The sequence below is a fragment of the Solanum pennellii genome, chromosome 1 (assembly GCF_001406875.1).
Source record: "Solanum pennellii chromosome 1, SPENNV200".
Classification (NCBI taxonomy): Eukaryota; Viridiplantae; Streptophyta; class Magnoliopsida; order Solanales; family Solanaceae; genus Solanum; species Solanum pennellii.
The window spans coordinates 24,440,368-24,456,271 of record NC_028637.1 but is presented as its reverse complement, the minus strand read 5'-3'; the positions used below and the strand labels follow the sequence as shown (position 1 = coordinate 24,456,271).

Genomic DNA, 15,904 nt, shown 5'->3' with positions numbered 1-15,904 from the left:
AAAGACCACGAGTAAGAAGACAACGAGAAATATACCAAAAGACACAAAGATTTAACGTGGTTCGGCCAATCGACCTACGTCCACAAAGGAGATGAGCAATCCACTATGAATATGAGAGTACAAATACAGAGGGAAACAACCTCAACCAATTCACTCGGAATACATGGGAGGTTCACACAAGCGATAACGTATCAAGCTTGTGACCCATAAATTCTCCCTCTAACAAAAACTCTCAAAACCCTTAAGACTACATTGTGAATGCTGATTAAGTTAGAAGGAACATGCCTCTATTTATAGAGTCCTAAACCTTTTCCTACCAGAAAAAGGATTAGTCAATCCAAAACCTTTTCCTAAAAGGAAAACCTATTTATGGTAAGAAATTTAGGTCAAATGAAACCCAACAAATCTCCCCCTTGGCCTGAATTTCTGGCAAAACAAATTTGTCCACCTTCTTTACTTAATCTTCAACAACTTGCTTCTCCTTTCCATAATCTCCTTTGCAAAATCTATGTCTCAACACAGACAACCTCTCTGAAACAATTTCTCCAAAAAAATCTTCATTACTGTCAAAATAGTTGCGGCTAGAACTACACCCGCCAAGATGAACACCTCTTTCGAACCTGGTTCAATAATCGATTATCGAACCACTGAACCTGACTTCATCATTGAATCTGGCTCTGATACCACTTGTTAGGATTGAAAATAAGCAGGTGTAAATGCGGAAGCTAGCAAAGCAAACCTCAAAAGACCACGAGTAAGAAGACAACGAGAAATATACCAAAAGACACAAAGATTTAACGTGGTTCGGTCAATCGACCTACGTCCACAAAGGAGATGAGCAATCCACTATAAATATGAGAGTACAAATACAGAGGGAAACAACCTCAACCAATTCACTCGGAATACATGGGAGGTTCACACAAGCGATAATGTATCAAGCTTGTGACCCATAAATTCTCCCTCTAACCAAAACTCTCAAAACCCTTAAGACTACATTGTGAATGCTGATTAAGTTAGAAGGAACATGCCTCTATTTATAGAGTCCTAAACCTTTTCCTACCAGAAAAAGGATTAGTCAATCCAAAACCTTTTTCTAAAAGGAAAACCTATTTATGGTAAGAAATTTAGGTCAAATAAAACCCAACATTAAGTTTATTTTTTTAAAAATATTTTAAACTTCAAAATTTTAATTTTCACTCCTACCCTCAACCCCCACCATTCCCTACCACCTCTGTCCCAAAAAAAATAATTTAAGTTTGTTTTTTAAAAATATATTCAACTTCAAAAATTCAAATTTTCACAATTGGTTGTCCATCAATAGACATAGAATGATATATAATGTGACATATAATATATATTTTTATTAATATTAAAATGTCACACCAACATCCTCTTCTAGCTCAGCTTCACTCCAAGGTTTTTGTGGTGCTGATTGAGGTTCTGCGTAAATAATAGAAGGTCTAATACTGGTTATATGATTATGTTTGGAGATTCTTTGATATCCTGGAAATCCAAGAACCAGTCAACTATTTCTCAGAACCCAGCTGAAGCTGAGTACAACATTTTAGCCTCAACTATTGTAAAATCATTTGGATAATTGGTTTGTTCAAAGAACTCAATGTAGAGTTGCACCTCCAATGTTTCTTTGCACTGTGACAATAAAGTTGCTCTTCCTGTCTTTCATGAGAGTACAAAACATATCGACATAGATTGCCATTTCATCAAGAAAAAGGTTCAGACTGGCCTGATTCACACAGTAGTTAGCTACTGCTGAACAACCTGCTGACATATTAACTAAGGGCCTTGATCGTTTTCAACAGACCTATCTGCTTTCCAGGATGAATAACATCTTCATACCACCTAGCTTAAATTGGGGTGGGGGGGTTATTGAACAAGTGAAAGATGATGTAGGGTAATGTGTCATTTGCTGATTGGTCTAGAAGTTAGTTGGTTAGATATTTTCCCATTTTCAGTTAGTTAGGTTGTTAGAACTCTAGTTAGTAGTTAGATAACTTAACTATGGTTAGTAAGAGTCGGTTAATACTACTATATAAACATTGTAACTAGTACATTGTTGTTTGTAATTTTTGATATCTTCTCAGTACAATATGAAATTCTCTGAACAATGGTGAAAGCCTTTTCTGTTACTTTAGCTTAGAGCACAATTACAGTGATCAATTCATAGTGTTTAACACTATTAACCCCCCTCCCGAACTCATTTGTTTTCTAATTTATACCCCTTTTGACTTATGTGACACACTCCGCGATTCCATATAGTTGAGGCACGTGGGAGATGTTTGAATGTCATGTAAGACAAAAAGGTGTATAAGTTACAAAAAAAGGTTTGGAGTAGTATGACTGTTGGAATATGCATCCACTGTATGTAAAGAGACTAGGTCCCTTGACTTAGAAAGAATGTAACTGAAATATAAATTCGCAAAATGAATAACTCAAAGTAGACCAAGAACAATGATTTTAAGTGGAAACCCCCCTGTTTGCCTTCAAGAAAGGCACACATTGATGGAATGTAGTTTTTTGACCAAACTTTTTTGTGCGTGTTTGTGATGATTTAATAAATTATGTATGTTAGTTCGAATATGTAATTATAGGGATTTACGGTAACATCTCGTAACTTCAAATATATTGGAATAAGCTAAGAAGCTAAAAATAATCACTTTTTGAAAGAAAGGGGAAAATCTGGAAAATTTTCTAAGTTAAGAAAGTGAATTTTGGTCATTTTCAAATGGCCATAATTTCTATGTTAGGATGAGTTAGAATTAGTTCTTGATATGATTGGAAAGCCCTTAGAGAGGTCTTTCCATCGCCGTCAAGTTTGCGCATTTTTGATATCGTATGAGGGAGATATGCCTATCGAAAGTTGGGAAGTTGGATTGAGGAAGGTACCAATCCGGATTTAAGGAAGGGAAAACTAGTATTTTCACCAATTAATTTCCTATTTTGATTTAGGGATTTATTTGGGGGTAGAAACAAGCTTAGTTAAGTTTTAAAAAATCAAAATCACGCTTAGGGCTTGGAGAAGAGAGAAAAGAAGAAGGAAAGAAAGAAAAGTCAAGAATTCCCCAAGAACTACAAGGTTTGCGAGTTAAATTCGTAATCCAATTCAAGATAAGTTAAGATAAATGTGACGAAAGTTAAGAGTTAAGTCTACAAGTTGGGATGTAAGTTTTGCGAAGTTTCTTAAAGTTTCAAGAGTCTTTATTAAACGTTTAAGCTTCGTTTTAGGGCTAGGTTTTAAAGTTAAGAAAATAATAAAGATTTGAAGTTCTTCCTTCAAAGAAATATAAGAGAACTAAGTATTCTCTAATAGTTGATTTAAGACTCAAGTTTCAAGCTAAGTAAATAGTAAAAAGTTGAGTTCATTTCTCAAAAGATATAAGGGAACTAAGTATTCCCTAAGAATGTATGAATGTTTTCACATTTCAGATATGAGGAAACTAAGATTTCCACAAGATTTTGAGCAAGAAAAGGGAACACTGATTCCAAGAGAACATATTAAAGCTACTGTTGAGCCATTATCTCAATCCAAAGAAGGATGTTGTTTTAAAAGCATAATCTAAAGTATATTTTGGGAGTAGTATTGAGCACCGATGTGGGGATGAGAGTTCATATTTACTCAAGTCTCCAAGAAAATCTTGTAGCCATTGTGGGTGTTAATAGGTCATACTTTTTAGATGATCACGTAAGTTAAGCTAATGGATCTACTAAGTTAAGTAATTCTGAGCGATGACAAAGTATAAGGTAGTTCTGCGTGGGAAAGACATTATATCACCACTTAGGCTCATTCTGGTGGTTGTCGGTTAGAGAATCTCCCACCGAAATTATATTACTTCATATATATGAAAAATTGAGTTTGTTATTGTATTTTTCTTTAACGAACTAAGTGTTTAGATTATTTTACAAGCTTATATATATATTGCATGTGACTTATTTCTTTATATTAGTTGAAGTTATTCATGAGTTGAGCAAAGTCAAGGTAAGTGTTTCTTCTTACTCTTTTCAAACTTAAGTTTTATTAGCATTCCAACTGCCATACTCGTACATTCAATGTTCTGATGTCAATTGGCCTGCATCGTATAATGATGAAGACGCAGGTAATCATGATCAATATTATCCAGCTCCTCGTTGATCCAGCTGAGAACCCAGAGTCAGTGGTCAGTCTTCTTGTATTCCGGAGGACACTTTTACATGCTTTTCAGTATTTCTTTTATAGGATGTTGTGGGTCTGTCCCAACATCCATCTTAGTATTGTAGAGGCTTGATAGACAGATAGACAGTCAAACAGTTTAGTTTTTGAGTCTCTCGTTATTTACATTACAAATATTCTATTGTGAAACTTAACTGTCATTTTAGCCAAGCCATTTATGTAAAGTTATCTTTGTGAGAATTTTTCTTGCTTTATATTGAGTTAAGCCTTCCATTGAGTTAAGTAAGTCAAGTCAAGGATCCGCTCAAGGCCAACAATAGTCAGTGGGTGAGGTCATTTATAAGTCTAGGGTGTAGGCTCGGGGCATGACATTTATAAGTTCAAACGAGGTATGAACCGTAAAATAGAAGTTTTCTATACCCAAAACTAACATCCAAAATCAAAATTATGAAAATTTTGAAGTTTCTCTTATTTACAACTACACTAGTCTCAGGTAAAATGATTATAATGCTTTAGTTTAAACATTAAATGACATAAAATAGGTGGTGTTTGAAAGAAAACTCATTGACCTACAATTTTCATGTGTCATGACTCACTTAATTAATTACGTATTAAAATATATAGTAGTATATATTGTTTGCCTTCAATAGAGGCACTCAATGATTTCATGTAGTTTTTTGACCAAATTTTTTTGTTGGAGTTTGTGATGAATTAATAAATTATGTTTGTTAGTTCGAATGGGTAATTACATGTATTTATAACTGAGGTATGTACTGTAAAATTAGAGTTTATTTTACCCGAAACTAACATCTAAAACCAAATATGAACGTTCAAAGTTTCTCTTATTTACAACTACACTTGTCTCAGGTAAACTGACCATATTGATTTACTTTAAATATTAAATTATACAATATTGGTAGCATTTGAAAGAAATTCATTGACATACAATTTTCATATGTGATGGCTCACCAAATTTGTTACGTATTAAAAGATATAGTAGTATACATTGTTTGCCTTCAAGAGAGGTACACACTGATTGCATATAGTTTTTTTGACCAAATTTTTTTGTGGGTATTTGTGATGATTTAATAAGTTATTTATGTTAGTTGAAATGGGCAATTATCGATATTTATAAGTTCAAATGAGGTATGCACTAGGAAATAGAGTTTTTCTATACTCTAAACTAACATCTAAAGCTAAAATTATGAACGTTCAAAGTTTCTCATATTTACAACTGCTGGTAAAATGCTTATAATTCTTTACTATAAACATTAAATGATAGAGAATTTGTTGCATTTGAAAGAAATCTCATTGACTTACAATTTTCATATGTCACGGCTCACCTAATTTGTTATGTACTAAAAGATATGGTAATATACACCTTCAAGAGAGGCACACATTGATTGCATGTAGTTTTTTTACCTAACTTTTTTGTGGATGTTTGTGATGATTTAATAAATTATTTGTGTTAGTTCGAATGAGTAATTATAAGTATTTATAAGTTCAAATGAGGTATTAATTGTGATATAGAGTTTTTGTATACCCAAAACTAACATCTGAAGCAAAAATTATGAACGTCCGAAGTTTGTTTTATTTACAACTACACTATATACACTGGTAAAATCTTCATAATGCATGTCTTTACCTTAAACATTAAATGATACAAAACTAATGACATTAGAAAGAAAACTAGTGTCGAGAGAATGAGACTTTTGATTAGAATACTGCAAAAGGGTTCCAAATTGTTACATAAATCATCTTTTGAACTACCATTAGCACTTTAAAGAGTGATTCTTTTAGGTTGAGAGGATTCAAAATTTATTTATGTACATATACGGCGTGTTATTATCCTATTTCTTCAGTATATTTCTCGAGGAAGGGGATACAATTAACCACTTTCATATGTTGTGGCTCCCAACTGGTAAATACTAGCCATGAAGTGTTTTGGGTCCTATTCAGCATCATTCTCATTACAACAACAATGACGACTCAATTCAAACAAGTAAGGGCTGGCTATATTGACCTTCACTAGCAAGTAAAATTTTGATGCAATTCGTGAATTTTGGGTGATCAATGTTTGATGTTTCCTAATTGTGGGGCAAAAAATGTCTTTCAATAATAATAAAAAGAAAAAAAATCAACTGTTATTTCTATTTGGCTATGATTTAGGGTTGATGTGCCACTAAGTTGGCACTAGCGTGACACACGTGTAATTCACTTCCTCCCATTGTGAGTCTAGTATTTTAGTGTTCAAGTAAGATTAAATTCACTTGAAAGTTCTTAATAGGTATTTATCTATTAAGATGGTAAAATAAATTTTACTACATAATTTGACATCCATGTGCAATTTACGTGAATCAAAACAAGTTTGAAATAAATAGACTTTTGGAGACTTTGATGTAATAGACTATTACATCTGTAATGCAATTGATATTTTAAAAAAATATACAGTCATTAATTATTACACCTCACTTTTAAGGCTATTTGACTCCCCTGTTAAATTAGATTAGAAAGTGTACAGACAAAGAATGTCAAATTTGGCCGCTTTGATCTCTATGACTCTCATCTAGGGGTGTTGAAAATGAACTCAAACATAGGTAACATGTCCAATCCGACTAGAATTATAAGGGTGAGCTCAAGATAATTTGAATTTAGTTCAATCTCAACACATTCAAGTCTAACCCATTTAAGAGAATCTTCAATTGAGGCCAATTCAATCTCCAACTTCAATACATTTTAAAATACTTTTTTAGAATATGTTCCTATTTTAAAGGTATGAATTATTATCTATTTAACATCTTTTAGGATTTATTTATTTATTTATTAATTTTTTTATAAAAAAAATCTTGAGTTGAAATTCGAATTGTGATTATAAAAGTTAAATATCACTATACTAAAATTAAGATTAAATTAGTCAAATTGGGTGGGTAAAGATCCGACCCGTATTTAGCCATTTGAACCCAACCATTTGAGCGCAAAATAAACTGGACGGGTTAAGACCCAACCTGATTCTATTTTAACCCTTTTTAAACCCAAACGCCCAATTGACACCCATACTCTCAAGTCTCCTCTATTTAATTTTTCCTTCTCAATTATGTATTCCTAATTTCATCCCCATTGTTGGATCAACTGCTCTCCCAGGTATGCTTTTGTACTTCCCCTCTTTCTATTTTAATGGTTATTTGGATAGTTAATTAATACCAATCTGTTACTTGAAATTAATTTGTAGTGTTGTTATGTGTTTTTACCTCAAATGTATGTATTTTCGAGTATAATGTCGTTAGAAACGCACTTAAGAGTGTAGTTTAATGGTCAATAAACGTCTCAGTTTCAAATTCTACTAGAGAAGAAAAACCCTAAGTGATTCTTGTCGAAGGCTTAATAAACAAGTTATAGTCTTCAGATTTTTCTGAATAATTGGTGGAACTAGTTGAATTGCGCGAAAGTTGATTCAGAGACCTAAATTATCAAAATAATGTCTTTAAAAACTTTCTCCTTTAGTATGACCAGTAAGTGTTCCAAACATAATTGATATCACCTGTATAGATCTTTTTTTTCTTACATTGTGCATTACTCTTTCACTATGTGAGAATAGATTCCAAGAGATTGTAGGTGATTTGAGGCACACTTGTTCTCGTTCATAATTTTAGTTTGTTCCACTAATAAAAAAGTTCAAATTAATGGGGATATTACTTGGGGAAAATTGTCGCAACTAGTACTTGCGAATTTTCTTGCAAGAATCTTAAATTCCTCAATATTCAAATGTATTATCTGCGAAACGTATATTGCCAACAAAATTCACAGGTAAAATTGGTTTCATTTGGCACAAAATGAGTTCATGCGATATTACATAGGAAAGCATATCCACAGGAATAATATCTTTAGGTAAATCCCTAGGCATCCTTTTTAATTCGTATGAAAATTTTAGGTTGTTTAAAAAATTATTTTTGGGGATTCAATTATAATGGTTAGACCAATTGCCTGTTAAATGGTTGAACTCTTTTACACTTATAATTATTAGAATTATAACCAATTAAAAGCTCACTTAAAGTTTTAGAAATTGAAATGTAATCATAAGACCAATTAAAAATTCATTTTGCTTCACCCTAACACACTAAACTAGAAGCTTCTCTCTAAAGCTCACATGCAGTGGATCAGAAAAAGTTTCATTGCTGTTTCATTTCCAAAGTTAAGGCGAAAATAATAGAATTTTTCATCTCAAAGCTCCAATTTGTGGAAGAAGTTTCATCTCAAAGCTTCAAAGCTAACTTTATTCTTCTCTCCAAGCGATTTTTTTCGAAGTAGAGTACTACAGATCCAAAAGATTTACTTGTCAATCTACCAAAATCGAGGTTAATCTACCAAATCTTTGCTTAGATGAATTGGTCAATGATTATTGTTGTTTTAAGTTTAGCTCATTTTTTTCTTTTTTGGTGAAGATGAATGTATGTCCTTATTATGTTTCTTCTCTATGGCTAGTTGAAATTAAATTTTCTACAAGTGATGTTTGTACAAAAATCGAGGTTAATGTTCAAATTTCAAGCTCTATGAGTTTAATCTGCAAATTTCAAGCTACGTGAGGTTAATTGGGTGAAGTATTATTTGCAAATCAAATATCTGCATAGATAACTTTATCAATAATTATTGCAGTTTTAAGTTTAGCTCATTTTTTCTTTTTTCATTAGCTATATTCCTTCTTATGTTCTTTTCGTGTTGTTAGCCTTTTTGTTTATGATGGTGGTGATTGGATCAACTTTGCACCAATGTTGGAGAAGATGAGTGTATGTCCTTATTATGTTTCCTCTCTGGCCTGTTGAAGTTAAATTTTCTGCAAGTGATGTTTGTTATAGCTTCTAAAATTCCTTCCTTGTACATCCGTCTATGATGGGTGCAAATATAGAAACTTGACAACAAATAGACAAGGGAACGGATGCATTGTACCTATGTTTACTGGGTTTTGGCGTTGGGTTTGTGTGAATAATGAGAAACGATTGGAACTCTTTGAAATTTTGAGAAGTACCCGCGGGTGAGGCTAGGGGTGGGAGAAGTACGTAAACGATGAATGTAGAAAAGAGAGAAAACCACATTCACAAAAAAAGAATCTAGCAAGTAAAGAACTTGTCAATAATAATAGAAAGTGATTGGAGATCATTGAAACATAGGAAAGTATTCGGGGCAATTTAATGTATGTAATAAGGCGAATGCGGAAACTAGAGAAGAAGAAACTCAAAAAAAAGAATGAAATAAAAAATAAGAAACTTCTTGATGATAATGGGAAGGTGAAACATTGAATGTTGCGAAGTATTAGGGGAATATTTAATGTGTGGATTAAGAAAAATGCGGGAAAGAAAAAAATCAAAGCATAGAATAATCTTGCTGATGATAACAGAAAGTGATGGGAGCTCTTTGAAGCTTTGGGAAGTATCTAGTGAAATTTAATGTGTCGAGAAAGAAGAATGCGGAAAAGCGAGAGAAAAAACAAACAAAAACTTGCCAATGATAAAGGAAAGTAATAGGAGCTCTTTAAGCCTTGGGAAGTATACAGGACAGTCTAACACATGGATCAATACAAATATGGATAGGATAGTGAAGGAGTTCCGATTTCGTTTTTAATCTTGAAAAGAACAGGCACAATACGTGTAAACTTCCTTGAATTGAGAAGTTTTCAGGTAGATTAGTTGTTAAACTATAACCAAGTAATAGAATTGCCCTGTCGAAGCATTTATTGCCATATGGGAAAGGGTCAATGGAAAGGGAAGACTTGGCACCAACTAGCTTGAAAACAATCCACATATACTCGAGAAATGGTGGCTTTGATGGCCAATAATGACCTCATGCCATGCCACACAATGACATGAGTTATTCCAATGCAAATGATCATTTCTCTTCACAAGGGGCTTACATAATTTTATTTGAACAATTATCCAAAAAATATTTAGAGATGCTCACCGCTTAAGGTAGTTGAGTGTGAGTCTTTCAAAGTTGACCTTTTCTGGCTTATATGATGTCACCTTACATTCACTATTCGAAAGCTCAATAATTCAACTTATGGACTCTTTGAACCTCTATGCTTATTGTTTTCACAAACGGTCAATTAAAAGGGAAGTCTTTCAACATTACTTCGGGTATATAACCAATTAGTTGCTTGCACCAAATGCATGTGTTTATATGTTGCGAAAGGTGAAGCTTCAGATAAGTATACTTGGTCATGGAATTAAGTATTAGTTATTCTAGTATTCTGTCTTGTTCATTGTTGTCCTCCTTTGTAATCTAGATTATTATTTTCTTGTATTTCCATATATACGTTGTTTCTAGATACTAAAGAATAAATCAGGTATGTATATATCTATGTATGTATGTATTTAGGAAGGTAGGTAACCTATATTCGACAAGTATTGAATTCGATATTCAAAATCTCAGCAAGAATCTGGAGTAATTAAAATATTTAATCCGTGGAGTAAAAGGAATGCCAAAAAGAGAGACAATTTTCAAAAAAATAATAATGTAACACAAAAGACAATGTTTGCGAAAAATATTACTTCAGTAGAAGTCAGGAACATGTTTCAGGTAGATCAAGTGTTTAACTATTGTCAAGCAAGTGGAATTACAATATAGGAACATTTGAAAAGAAGTCAAAGGAAAAACATCTTCCTGCTGCCAATTGTCTTGACAACGATGCACGAATGCATGTCTGAGAAAATGCTAGTTTTGACGGTAACCTTCTATATGATATAGTGGGAAGAAAAGTTTGTTTTACTTCGATACTAAAGACAATTGCTTTAAGAAGGAAGTTAGCCTAGCATTATTTGGGCAATGATGATAGATGTTTGCATCTTGAGTAGTGAGTTTGTGAAGGTTGAGGTTTGCTGGCTTTTATGACTTTCTTAGTCCACATTCAATAATCTAAAGCTTGCCCGTTTCGCTCATAAGTTCACCATTCAGTATGATCTGATATTTGATTATATGGTATAATCAAGATCAAAGTGGTCCATGCTAAAGTCTTGAGCCATAATTTGAATAGGTATATGAAGAACTCAATGTGTGAATTGCCTTATCCGGGGGTTTGGTATAGTGGTCGGAGCACATCATGTTATGAGTTGAGTGCACGATTCGAGTTTGAATCCTACCACAAAAAAGGCCCAGTATTCAAAAAATAAGGGATCCCAGGAGTCTCTAACTATGTATCATAGAACCTCAAAGAATTCTCAGTTATTAAAAAAAACGAACAGAATATATGGACATTAATTTTTCATTTGTAGCTGTGAACATATATTTTACTTTTAGGTCAAGGGTAAAGTTGATAGACGAGAGTGGAAGAAGTCACTCAGCCAAAGATATGACCTGTTTTTTTTTCTTATACTATTTTATAGGTGTAGCATTATAAGTATCATTTTTTATCATTAGTTGGGTGGATGTATGCCATAAGTTATGGGTTCAGCAGTACACAGTAGCTTTGTTTCAAACTCTATATATTTGTGTCAAAAAATTCACGTAATTATTAAAATCTCCTTGTCCCATTTATTGTCATGTACTAGAATTCAGAACCAGTAAACTTAAAATCTTTACTTCGACTTTGACCTAGACGTCTTAGTTTCTCTGTGGTCTGTACGGACATCAATTAGTTTTACTGATGTATTATCATAGTTCTTTTTAATGTGATCTTCTCATAAACCATACTCTCTTCTTGAGATACAAAAGAATAAATTCTTCTATACATTGAAATTATATCATATTGCCTTTAAATTTCAAGGAAAGGTGATAAATAGGACTTGTCTAATATGATTATTGGAAAGAAAGAGCTGAGGAGTTATTGTTATTTTCCATTCAGCATGTTATAGCCCACATATTGATGTTCATTAACTGTTATTTTCAATTTCGCAGGTTACCACCCAAAGAAAAAATCTAGTGTTGACTAAAGATTAGCGCTGAAAGTTGTTTTCTTCACAAAATCTTTCTATCTGATTAAATATTAGATTTTCTAAACTGGTTTGACTTAAGACTAACATGTTAACACATTAAATTCTTTGACCTTTTCTTTTCCTTTTATTTTCTTTGTTGATCCATATATTTCTCAGGTCATTGACGAACAACTTTGCATCTTCCAGTTCTAGTTTTCATCTTCTCATGGGTCTCAATAAGATTGTGATGAAGAAAATTGAGGATCCAACATCCCGTAAGCAGTTCTATTCAAATCGCAAGGATAGAATTGTGAAGAAGTCAAATGAGCTGGCGGTAGTATGTGGTACAGATGTGGCGTTGTTGATGTTTTCTCCAGCTGGTCAAGTGACTACCTATTCTAGCAAAGAAAGGTCAATGAAATTTCTAGAATGATATTTATTGTTTGAACATTTTATATTTCCTTTATGATACAAAATGTGATATGATTTCTTTTGGTTTCTTAGTGTTGAGGATATCATGATCGAAGCTATGAACAAGTCTGTGAATCCGCGGTATGTTTATAATTACAATATGCCAAATCCATGAACTAGACGATGCCAATTCCATTTAACTGACTATGTCAAATGATTTTTTGTTGTCCCAATTGACATGATTGTTGAAGACCCATACCAAATCCAAATGAACAGGTACTAATTAAGTTCTATACATCTTTTACTAATCAACAACCTCTACCGGGAAGCTCTTGGAGTTTCATCGGAACTTAACATGATGACTTTTATTTTGCAGAATTTGATGCAGAGTCTCAAACAGTTAAAATCTGAAGGCCAAATGGTTGGAAAAATAGCTATGTACGACACTCTCCTCTGGGACTCCGTTTATATGAAACCGTCTATTAGTTCGTCCGAGCGGATTCATGACTTCTCTCTTTCTTTACTCTTTTTCTTTTTTTGGTTGGTATTTCTACATGATTGAATAATTTTTCTCATTTTTTGTTGGGTATATTACGATGCTGATGATTGATCAACGTGCTTTAGTGCTAAGTTAAGATCTGATGCTTCCACACACATTAGTGTATACATAGGGTGATCTTACACCGTAGTTATAAGATTATATTTTTTATTACTAGAACACGTAACTTGATATTTTTTTTTTATGTATTTCCATATTAGGCTCATGAGAAGAAGCTTAATGAGCTCAAAGAAACACTAAGGGTGGCACAACAGAAAATAAGGTTCTTGTCCTTCTTTTTTTGTCTTGCATCTCTTTTTTGATATTCTATTTCTAAAAAAGGAATAATGTTTTTCTTCCTTGGATGGGGGCAAGTATTACAACCCGCAAGTGGAGAATATCAGCTCAGTCCAAGAAGCTGAAGCATATGAGTAGTTCCTTAGGAGTAATATGGAACAGATTCAACAATCAACAGTGAGAGCATATCTCAAGGCTGATGCAATTTTTTACTTTTATTTTAATAAAAATAGTAGCTGTTGGTTAGTTGAACTAGAACCGACATGATCATGCTTTGTACTTTTCTCATCAGGCAAAACTCTTAGGTGTTCAAGTATTGGTCCAGAGAAATGAATATCCCGCAGTAAGCCATTTTTTACTGTTTTCATATTTGGAAGGATGTTTAACTGATTTACCGGTATCCAGTATGGAAATTAACTGTTAGCATTTTTATTTATAGGTCAGCACAGAGGATACAACTGCTGCAGGTAACGGATCTTCATATTTAAATGCTTACTGGTAACTCTTTTGAGTGCTTTATATATGTTCTATTTCCTAAAATTGTCCATCTCTGAATAAGAAGAAAACGGCACTACTATCTTCAGATTGCAAAACATGAAATGATTGAAAGAATGTTCTTCTCTCGCTCCCAAAAGTTAATGAAAGTCTCAAGAGGTCTTCTTTATTCCCACTCCACTCAATAGGAGGATCAATAGTGTTCCACTCACCATCCAGCATGACTCGGACCCCCAAACTACCAGTTCAGGAGGTCGTTTGACCATCTAATTTGCAGTGATTAAATTTTAGTACACATTATTAGTGGTGTACCGTATATATAAGTAAAATGAAAGATATTTTTGACACCCTTTTAAATAACGAGTTGTCCTATTTCTGGACACCCTTTATAATAATTCACATGTCTACACTTTATACTTCAGCCAATTTTGGTAAACTAGATGTCCGAATGGTATATATATTAGTAAATATATAACAGTAACTTCTATGCATCAGTCTGAAACAAGTTGATATCGGAACCGATACTTCATTTAGACACATTTCATACCATCATCATACTAATAAGTGAACTAGATCTATAACAACTTTGGTTTTTCAAACACTTGCGTGTTACTCTGCTGAATCTTGCTTGTCTGGATTTGTAGGAACCAGTAGTGGATGGACGTTTTGAGGAAAAAGACCGGATCGCGGTGGAGAAGTAGCTGAGGGTGTCCAACAGCTGAAGCAGGAATATAATTATGTTATATTAAGAACTTAGTAGAATAAATAACTTGCACCAATCAAACATGCAAAACTATGAATAATGTTGCATTTGTCTATTGTGAATGCAACTTTAAGAATATGACATCAAAACATAGGTATTGTGTTTTGAAATCGAATACAGTTTGGTTTTATTTTGGTTACTTTTGCATCCTCCTAGTTCATAATGTTTTTATTTATTTTCTGAATCTTTGAATTAGAAACCAGACAAAAGAGATCTGAAAAAACTATTTCTTCTATTCATTTTGTAAGTGGTCAATAATCATAACTCTTTAACATAAAAGTAATTCTACAAAAATGGACATGTTAATTATTTGGGGAGCAGAAGTTTTCTCTTAGATTCTTCGAACGTCTCAAAATAATTTTGCCTATAAAAATGTAGTTCATACATCTACATATTGGACTTTGGTAATTGTAGAGTTAGAATTTTAACAAAGGAATTCAAAAAATTTGCAAGAACTTCAAAAATGGACTCAAAATTGCGATGCCAATCGATTTTTGAACAAGGGTTGGCATTATAATGGAAGTTTTTCTATAATCAATGGGAATTAAAATTTTATATATACACAAATACAATTTTATTTTGTCCTATTTCCTTAGTATTATTTCTGATGAAGAAGATTCAATTGAACCCCTTTATTTGTTCAATACGCCATAAATGCCTTATAGTAGCAACTATATAAGGGCATTACCATAGTTGCCGCTAATAGTATGCTATAGTCTACTTATCCCGGCAATTAAGCATTAGTCGGTAAAAAACACCTTGTTAGTGGCACTTAGTAATAATGCCCAATAAACATCAGTGTCAATTGAAAATCAACCCCAATAATATAAGGTAAAACCTCTATAAATTAATACTAGATAAATTAATAATCTCTCTAAAATAATATTTTCATCTGGTCCAGACTTAGGTCAATGGAAAAAATCATCAACGTCGATAAGATAATAAGATAATATATTTTCAGAAGACCCATATATAAATATATGGTCCTATTAATATTATAAATTAATAATTCTTTAAAAGTACAAATATATCTAAATAAATTTAGTGAAATATGATTCTATTGTATTTTAGTTTTTCTTAAAATATAAATCTAGTTGAAGCACATCAATAACTTTTCTTATTACATCCAAGAGCATCGGTGTTGTCCTTTCGAACTGTACCATAAAATTGTAAAGAGTCCTAGATGCGATAAGTGTTTCTTATGCGTAACTTGTTCCAAAGGTATAGTATCCCCCCACTAACCCACCCCCACACCCCAAAAAAAATAATTTAAGTTTCTTTTTAAAAATATTATAAAGTTAAAATTTTCATTTTTTCAACCCTCCCCTCCCACCCTA

The 15,904-nt window shown here is 32.8% G+C and overlaps 1 pseudogene; it reads left to right on the top strand.

Moving 5' to 3' along the window:
* The first annotated feature begins 12,289 nt into the window (after positions 1 to 12,289).
* On the top strand, positions 12,290 to 14,474 carry LOC107018793 (annotated as a pseudogene).
* The last annotated feature ends 1,430 nt before the right edge of the window (positions 14,475 to 15,904 follow it).